The sequence below is a fragment of the Otolemur garnettii genome, unplaced genomic scaffold (assembly GCF_000181295.1).
Source record: "Otolemur garnettii isolate 467f Iridium unplaced genomic scaffold, OtoGar3 scaffold00002, whole genome shotgun sequence".
NCBI lineage: Eukaryota > Metazoa > Chordata > Mammalia > Primates > Galagidae > Otolemur > Otolemur garnettii.
The window spans coordinates 50,214,761-50,222,413 of record NW_003852397.1 but is presented as its reverse complement, the minus strand read 5'-3'; the positions used below and the strand labels follow the sequence as shown (position 1 = coordinate 50,222,413).

General features: G+C 43.3%; 1 pseudogene; it reads left to right on the top strand.

Annotated features, from left to right (window-relative positions):
• Nucleotides 1–4,565: 4,565 nt before the first annotated feature.
• Nucleotides 4,566–4,859, top strand: LOC100940653 (annotated as a pseudogene).
• Nucleotides 4,860–7,653: the final 2,794 nt, after the last annotated feature.

Below are 7,653 nucleotides of genomic sequence, written 5' to 3'. Positions count from 1 at the left end.
AGCATAAGGTTATTTAGCTTCCATATTTTTGTATGAGACTGCAAATTCCTGTTGTTACTGAGTTCAACTTTTATTCCATGATGGTCCAAGAAGATGCAAGGAATAATTTATATTCTTTTAAATTTGCTGAGGTTAGACTTGTGACCTAAGATGTGATCAGTTTTGGAGTATGTTCCGTGGGCTGATGAGAAGATTGTGTATTTGGTTTTATTGGGATGGAATGTTCTGTAGATGTTTGTTAAATCCAAATGTCAAATGGTTAAATTTAAATCTAAAATTTCTTTGCTTAGCTTCTTATTTGAGGATCTATCCAACACTGCCAAAGGAGTGCTAAAATCCCCAACTATTATGGAGCTGAAGGAAATCAAGTTGCTCATATCTGTTAGTGTCTCTCTTATAAATTGAGGCACATTCTGGTGGGTGCATAAATGTTAATAATTGAAATCTCATCATGTTGAGTGTTACCCTTAACAAATATGAAGTGACCATCCTTATCCTTGCTTACTTTTGTTGGTTTAAAGCCTATTGTATCTGCAAATAAAATTGCAACACCTGCTTTTTTCTGCTTTCCATTCGCCTGAAATACAGATGATCATCCCTTCACCCGGAGACTATATTTATCTTTTAAGGTAAGGTATGCAGCAGATATCTGACCTGAGTGTTTGTATCCAGTCAGCCAACCTGTGCCTCTTTAGAGGACAATTTAAGGCATTTACATTAATTGAGAATATTGATAAGCCTGGTAAAATTTTGGGTATCGAGTTTTTTGAAAGTCCAGTGGGCATTTTTAATCCTTTCACCACTGTGGAAGTTGGAATTTGATCAAAAGTTTCAGAGTGAGTTTACTTTTGTGGTGGAAGATTGTCCTGGTCATTATGGAGGTTAGTTCTGACAATATCCTAGAGAGCTGGTTTAGTTACAGCAAATTTCTTCAACATGTGAATGTCATTGAAGTACTTAATTTCTTTATCATAAATCAAACTCAGTTTAGCTGGATACAGGATCCTGGGTTGAAAGTTATTTTGTTTTAGGAGGTTAAAAGTCAATGACCACCCTCTTCTAGCCTGAAAGTTTTCAGCAGAGAGATCTGCAGTCATTCTAATATTCTTTCCCCTGTAGGTTATGGTTTTCTTTCATCTGGCTGCTTTCAGAATTTTCTTTTTCATACTAATTAGTGAAGTTAATTATGATGTGCCTGGGGGATGTCTTATTTGGGTTGAGTCGTGCTGGGTTCTGAAACTGTCTGCTATCTGAATTTCAGAATCTCTTGGCATTTCTGGGAAGTTCTCTTTCATAATCTCATGAAGAAGAGCCTCTATGCTTTGTGAAGCAACTTCGTCGCTTTTGGGATTCTTATAAGGCGAATATTAGTTTTCTTCAAATTATTCCAGAGCTCTCTGAGAGAATGATCCATTTTTGCTCTCCATTTCTCTTCCTCTTTAAGCACTTGGGAGCATTAAAAGCTTTGTCTTCAGTATCAGAAATCCTTTCTTCTGCTTGCTCTATTCTGTTACTGAGGGATTCTACTGTATTTCTCAGAACTTTAAGGACTGGAAATTCTTGTCTTAATGTGTCAAAATCTTTGGTGATTTTGTCTTTGAATTCATTGAATTCTTGAGAGAACTTTTGAAATGCTCCTTGAACTTCTATTTCCAACTTTGCCTCTATTCTATTAATCTCTTTTGTAATCCAAATTCTGAATTCAATTTTTGACATCTCAGTTATTTGTTTATGAATGGGATCTTCAGTTGTGTCTGCCATATCCTTCCTTTGGGGAGGGGGTGATCTATTCTGGTTATTCATGTTCCCGGAGTGTTTCTGCTGATTCCACCCCATGCTTATTTTACACTGTTTGGCTAGATGAGCAGATAAGGAGAAGTTGGGATTGGGGCTCCAGGAGTAGTGATTAACTAGCCCTTTGCCCAAAAGCTGGGACTAGTGTCTGTACCTTTTTCCCTAGAGCTTTGCCAAGAACCCATACAGTGCTATGGCCTTAGAAACTGGGGGCCTGCTTGGTGTGGTGGGGCTAAGAGGATCTGTCTTATTTTCAGCTGGTCTCTATGCTACCCTAGTGAATCAGTTACTCTGGGTTGAAGTCTCAGCTATGAAAAATACCAGCAATTAAGTCACCCCCGCCCCCTATAGGCAACAATTGGAAAAGGAAAATCAAACCTTCCCACAATCACACACCCAGGGTACCACTTTGGATACTCCTCGGGTGATTGGCCCAGTTCAAGAGGCCCAAATCAATTGTCCCAGTCAGCATTGGTCTCAGGTGGGAGAGTTCAAAAGGTCTCTGGCAACTAGATAGCAGGGGTCTGTTGACAGCTCAAGTATGACTCGCTTCAGTGCTCCGTGAGGTCAGAAGGACCCACCCAGCAAATGAATTAGTCTGGGAAGGTTGATGCCTCCTTCCCCACCTTGCACCTCTGTCACACCCAGTTACTGGTAACCCCACAGGGCTGTGACCCATTTCCCTCTAATGAGCATATGCTCCAGGGGTTTATGCCTGCCTGAGTCACAGGGAGATCTACGTCTCCTGAGCCAGGCCGCTGTTCTCTGCCACTATCCAGCAGGGGGAGGTGAGGCCTGACAACCTCAGGTGCTTAATGGATGCTGGGGTGGTTCACTCAGTTCCAGCCTCACCTCTGATTGATGTTGCTGGCAGAATAGGACAGAACAACTTCCCAGAATTTGTTTCTGTCCCAGCTATATTCCCCTGCAGATCAGACCTGGTCTCGGCTGCAGTTTGTGTTGGGGTGGATGCGGTTAGAGCTCACACTCAGCTGTCAGTTCCAGCCTCTGTCTCAGCTATGATCCCCTGAGGGCCAGGTGCATTTTAGGCTCAGTAAAGCAGTCCTCTGACTCAGCTCTGCCCTGGGAGCCTACCTGCTCTGCACATGTGTGTTCTAGTCCCCATGCTCCACCCAGGCTGCTACTGCCTCAGGCCTACCCTTTACTCACAGGGCCTGTACTTCCATCCCAGATCCGTTCCGCCAGTGGCTGCCACCAGAAAAGATGCTCGGCTTCCTCTTGCCCAGGGCATGTCTGTCCAGAATAGCCCCAAGGGTGTGAACCTTATTGTTCCCGCTGCTGTGGCTTGCTGCTCTGCGCCTCAGGGCACCACCACTCCTGTATGGTTCCCTCTCAGTTGACCATCCTCTCCTTACTCCCGTGTGGCAGAATCAGCACAGACCAGCAGCAGCCCTTGCCCTGTCCACACCTCTAGAGAAAATGCCCAAGAATCTGGACTCCATGGGGGACAGGCTTCCAGACTTCGGGGTGAGAGTAGAGGGGAGTGCTAGGAGTTCAGAATTGCAGGTGGAAAATATATACAGTTTTATATAGTTTTATGCCTGGCAGGAGAGTGGCATGGCACCCTAGGAGGGGTAGGAGATCCAGTTTTTAGAGGGTCTCTCCTGTGGGATAGAATGGGAGTACATTTGAACTCTTCTCACTTGTTTGTATGGAATATACTGCGAGCTGTTCTCATGGGGGAGGGGACTCCTGTCCATTTGGTGATGGATTTTGTACCTTTTGTTTGTATCCTTGGGGTCACAGCTCACCTCAGCAGGGTTGATGTGTGTTCTTAAACCTTCTCTCTTGGCTCAGCTTCAAACCATCAGCTTACTTGCTAAACTTCTGTCTTTTAACTCTCCTTCTGGATGGGAGCCTCTGAGAAAAGCTGGCTCTAGTCTTCCAATCTTGCCACTCTCCACCGAGTTTAACTATTCTTATAATAGTAATCTAAAATAAAACAAGAAAATAAGATTTTTTTATACCTGTGTATACCATATTCAATATTTCTAATTTACCTGCATTCATTCATGCAACAGATATCTGAATAACTGCCTTCAAGGAGATAGAAAAGCAAATAACTATAATACTGTGTGGTTAGTGCTATGATAGAAACAAAGGGTACTATGATGGGCAGGGAGGGAGGTACACAAGGTATAATCATAGAAGTCTTTCTAGAACAGGTGATGCTTAAATAGTATAAAGTCTGAAAGTGTCTGAAATGCATTGGTGGGTATAGAATGGGGAAGGCAGACAGGAGTAAAAAGTAACAAGGCAGTGATGTACGAAATAGCAAGATCAGGGCATGTCATGAACTTTTTTAACCAATCATTTATATTCATAAATGTAAAACTCACATAGTCCTCTATCTCTTAAAAATATCTGTTCAGGCTCGGTGCCTGTAGCTCAAGCAGCTAAGGCGCCAGACACATACACCAGAGCTGGCAGGTTCGAATCCAGCCCAGGCCCATCAAACAACAATGAAAACTACAACCAAAAAATAGCCAGGCATTGTGGCAGGTGCCTGTAGTTGCAGCTACTTGGGAAGCTGAAGCAAGAGAATCACTTAAGCCCAGGAGTTGGAGGTTGCTGTGAGCTGTGATGCCACAGCACTCTACCCAGGGCAACAGCTTGAGGCTCTGTCTCAAAAAAAAAAAACTGTGCATCCTTGCAACCAAGAAAACTTGGATATGGGTTCGCCACCCCGCATCCCAGCCAGCTAGCATCCACCGCGCCTATCTGCCCAGATTTCAGTAGACCTCACCAAAATGCCATCTCAGATGGACCACGCCATGGAAACCTTGATGCTCACATTTCACAAATTTGCCGGGGATAAAGGCTACTTAACAAAGGAGGACCTCAGAGTGCTCATGCAGAAAGAGTTCCCAGGATTTTTGGAAAATCAAAAAGACCCTCTGGCCTTAGACAAAATAACGAAGGACCTGGACCAGTGCCAAGATGGCAAAGTGAGCTTCAAGAGCTTCTTTTCCCTAATTGCAGGCCTCACCATCGTGTGCAACAACTATTTTGTAGTACACATGAAGCAGAAGAGCAAGAAGTAGGCATAACCAAGCAATTACTCTGCCTTGAAAAGTGTTCTCTCAAAGGATTGCTTTAAACATTAGTCCCACAGCTTCTCCCCGTATAAGGATTTCATGAGCAGATCAGGATCCTTAGAATATATACAAATAAAATCCAACTCCCATTTGTTAAGCCTAGAAAAAAAAGTTAATTAAATGCCAGATGAGCTTTTGTCTTTTACATTGTTTGCATCCCTTTGCCCTCAATAAACATAATCCTTTTTTTAGTTCCAATTTAAAAAAAAAGAAAGAAAGAAAGAAACTTGGATATAGCCTTTCTTTTAGTGGATTTTTTTTTTTTTTTGAGACAGAACCTGTCAACTTGGGTAGAGTGCCATGGCATTGTAATAGCTCTCAGCAACCCCAAACTCTATATGTTCAAGTGATCCTCATGCCTCAGTATCCCCAGTAGCAAGGACTACAGGTGCCTGCTACAACACCTGGATAATTTTTCTATTTTTAGTAGGGATGGAGTTTCACATTTATTCAGGCTAGTCTCGAACTCCTGAGTTCAAGCATTCCACCTTTCTTGGCCTTCTAGAGCACTAGGATTACAGGCATGAGCCACCACACCTGGACTACTGGCTTGTATTTTTAAAGTTTTCTTGTATAGTTAGACAGTTTTGGGGTTTGGGGTGTTTTTTTATTTGTGAGACAGAGTCTCACTCTGTTGCCCAAGCTAGAGTGCTATGGCATCATAGCTCACAGCAACCTCAAACTCTTGGGCTCAAGAGATCCTCTTGCTTCAACCTGTAGTCCCCAAATAGCTGGGACTACAGGTGTGTGCCACACCACCTGGCTGGTTTTTCTATTTTTAGTAGAGATGGGGTCTCCTCTTGCTCAGGGTGGTCTTGAACTCCTGACCTCGGGCAATCCACTACCTCAGTCTCCCAGAGTGCTTGAATTACAGGCATAATTACCAGGCCATAAAGTGATACTGCTGAATTTCCTTTTTCAATCTCAACATATCACTTTGTGTGCCTCCCTCCCCCCACGTGGCCATCATTACATAGTTTGATTTGGCTGGAATATGGGATACCAGTGGGGGAATGGCCCAAGATGGAGTAATAGATGTTCTTTTTTTTTTTTTTTTTTTTTTTTTTTGAGACAGAGCCTCAAGCTGTCCCCCTGGGTAGAGTGCTATGGCATTACAGCTCACAGCAACCTCCAACTCTTGGGCTCAAGAGATCCTCTTGCTTCAACCTGTAGTCCCCAAATAGCTGGGACTACAGGTGTGTGCCACACCACCTGGCTGGTTTTTCTATTTTTAGTAGAGATGGGGTCTCCTCTTGCTCAGGGTGGTCTTGAACTCCTGACCTCGGGCAATCCACTACCTCAGTCTCCCAGAGTGCTTGAATTACAGGCATAATTACCAGGCCATAAAGTGATACTGCTGAATTTCCTTTTTCTTTTTTTTTTTTTTTTTTTTTTTTGAGATAGGAGCCTCAAGCTGTCCCCCTGGATAGAGGGCTATGGCATCACAGCTCACAGCAACCTCCAACTCCTGGGCTCAAGCGAGTCTCCTGCCTCAGCCTCCCAAGTAGCTGGGACCACAGGCGTCCGCCACAACGCCCGGCTATTTTTTGGTTGCAGCCGTCATTGTTGTTTGGTGGGCCAGGCTGGATTCGAACCCACCACCTTAGGTTTATGTGGCTGGCGCCTTAGCCACTGAGCCACAGATCTGAGCCAGAGTAATAGATATTCTAAGATATGTATTCTATAATATATTCTAAGTGAACTAAGTTCACTGGAGACTTAAGAAGAAAAATTATGTGATTAGAATTAACATCACAAAGACCTCAATTTTACATAATCTGAAAACTAAGGTGTTTGAGTCTTCCACTTTTTACATATTGGCCTCTACTAACCAGATTCTGATGTCCTTTATTCACTTACTAAATAGTTGAGCACCTGCTATGCACCTAACACCCCTAAAATCTGTATGCTATAAATACCTAGTTGTGGATCTGGTAATGGAGAAATGAGAGTGGTGCAAGAGGGGCTGGAAAGTGCCCAGGGATGCTGCTTCTTGGCATCCTAACCATCCTAACCAGCATGGGGTATGTGTAGCCCTCATCTTCCTGTATTCATTCAATGTTAGCAGCAGACTCATTTTTTTTTTCCTCTTAAGAAAGTGTAAATATTTATTGGAAGTAAGTGTAAAAAGAGATTGTGGACAATCATTTTTGCTAGTTTTAGTGTAAAGTCAAATTTAAAACATTTCTTATCAAAGTTTAGGTCAGAGTAGAAACTTAAAATCAGAGTTTGATCACTATACACACAGAAACAAGAAGCACACTTTTTCATCTCCATCCTCCAAAGAAAGCAGTGGTTCTTAACTGGGGACAATTTTTGTTCACTAGAGGATATTTGGCAATATCTGGAGATTTTTTTGGTTGTCACAACTTGGATATGGCCAGAAATGCTAGTAGCATGGAGTGCATACAGGCCAAGGAAGCTGCTAAACATCCTGCAATACACAGGACAGCCCCCCATAATGAAGAATCATCTGGCCTCAAGTGTCACTAATGCCCACTTGAGAAGCTTTGCCTTAAAACCAAAGAGTTCACAAAACCAGCTCCTCTGTAGTAATATAGCCCAAGTTGGCTCAGCACCTGTGGCTCAAGTGGCTAAGGTGCCAGCCACATACACCTAAGGTGGCGGGTTCGAATTCAACAATGATGGCTTCAACCAAAAAATAGCCAGGCGTTGTGGTGGGCACCTGTAGTCCCAGCTACTTGGGAGGTGGAGGCAGGAGGCTCGCTTGAGCCAGGAG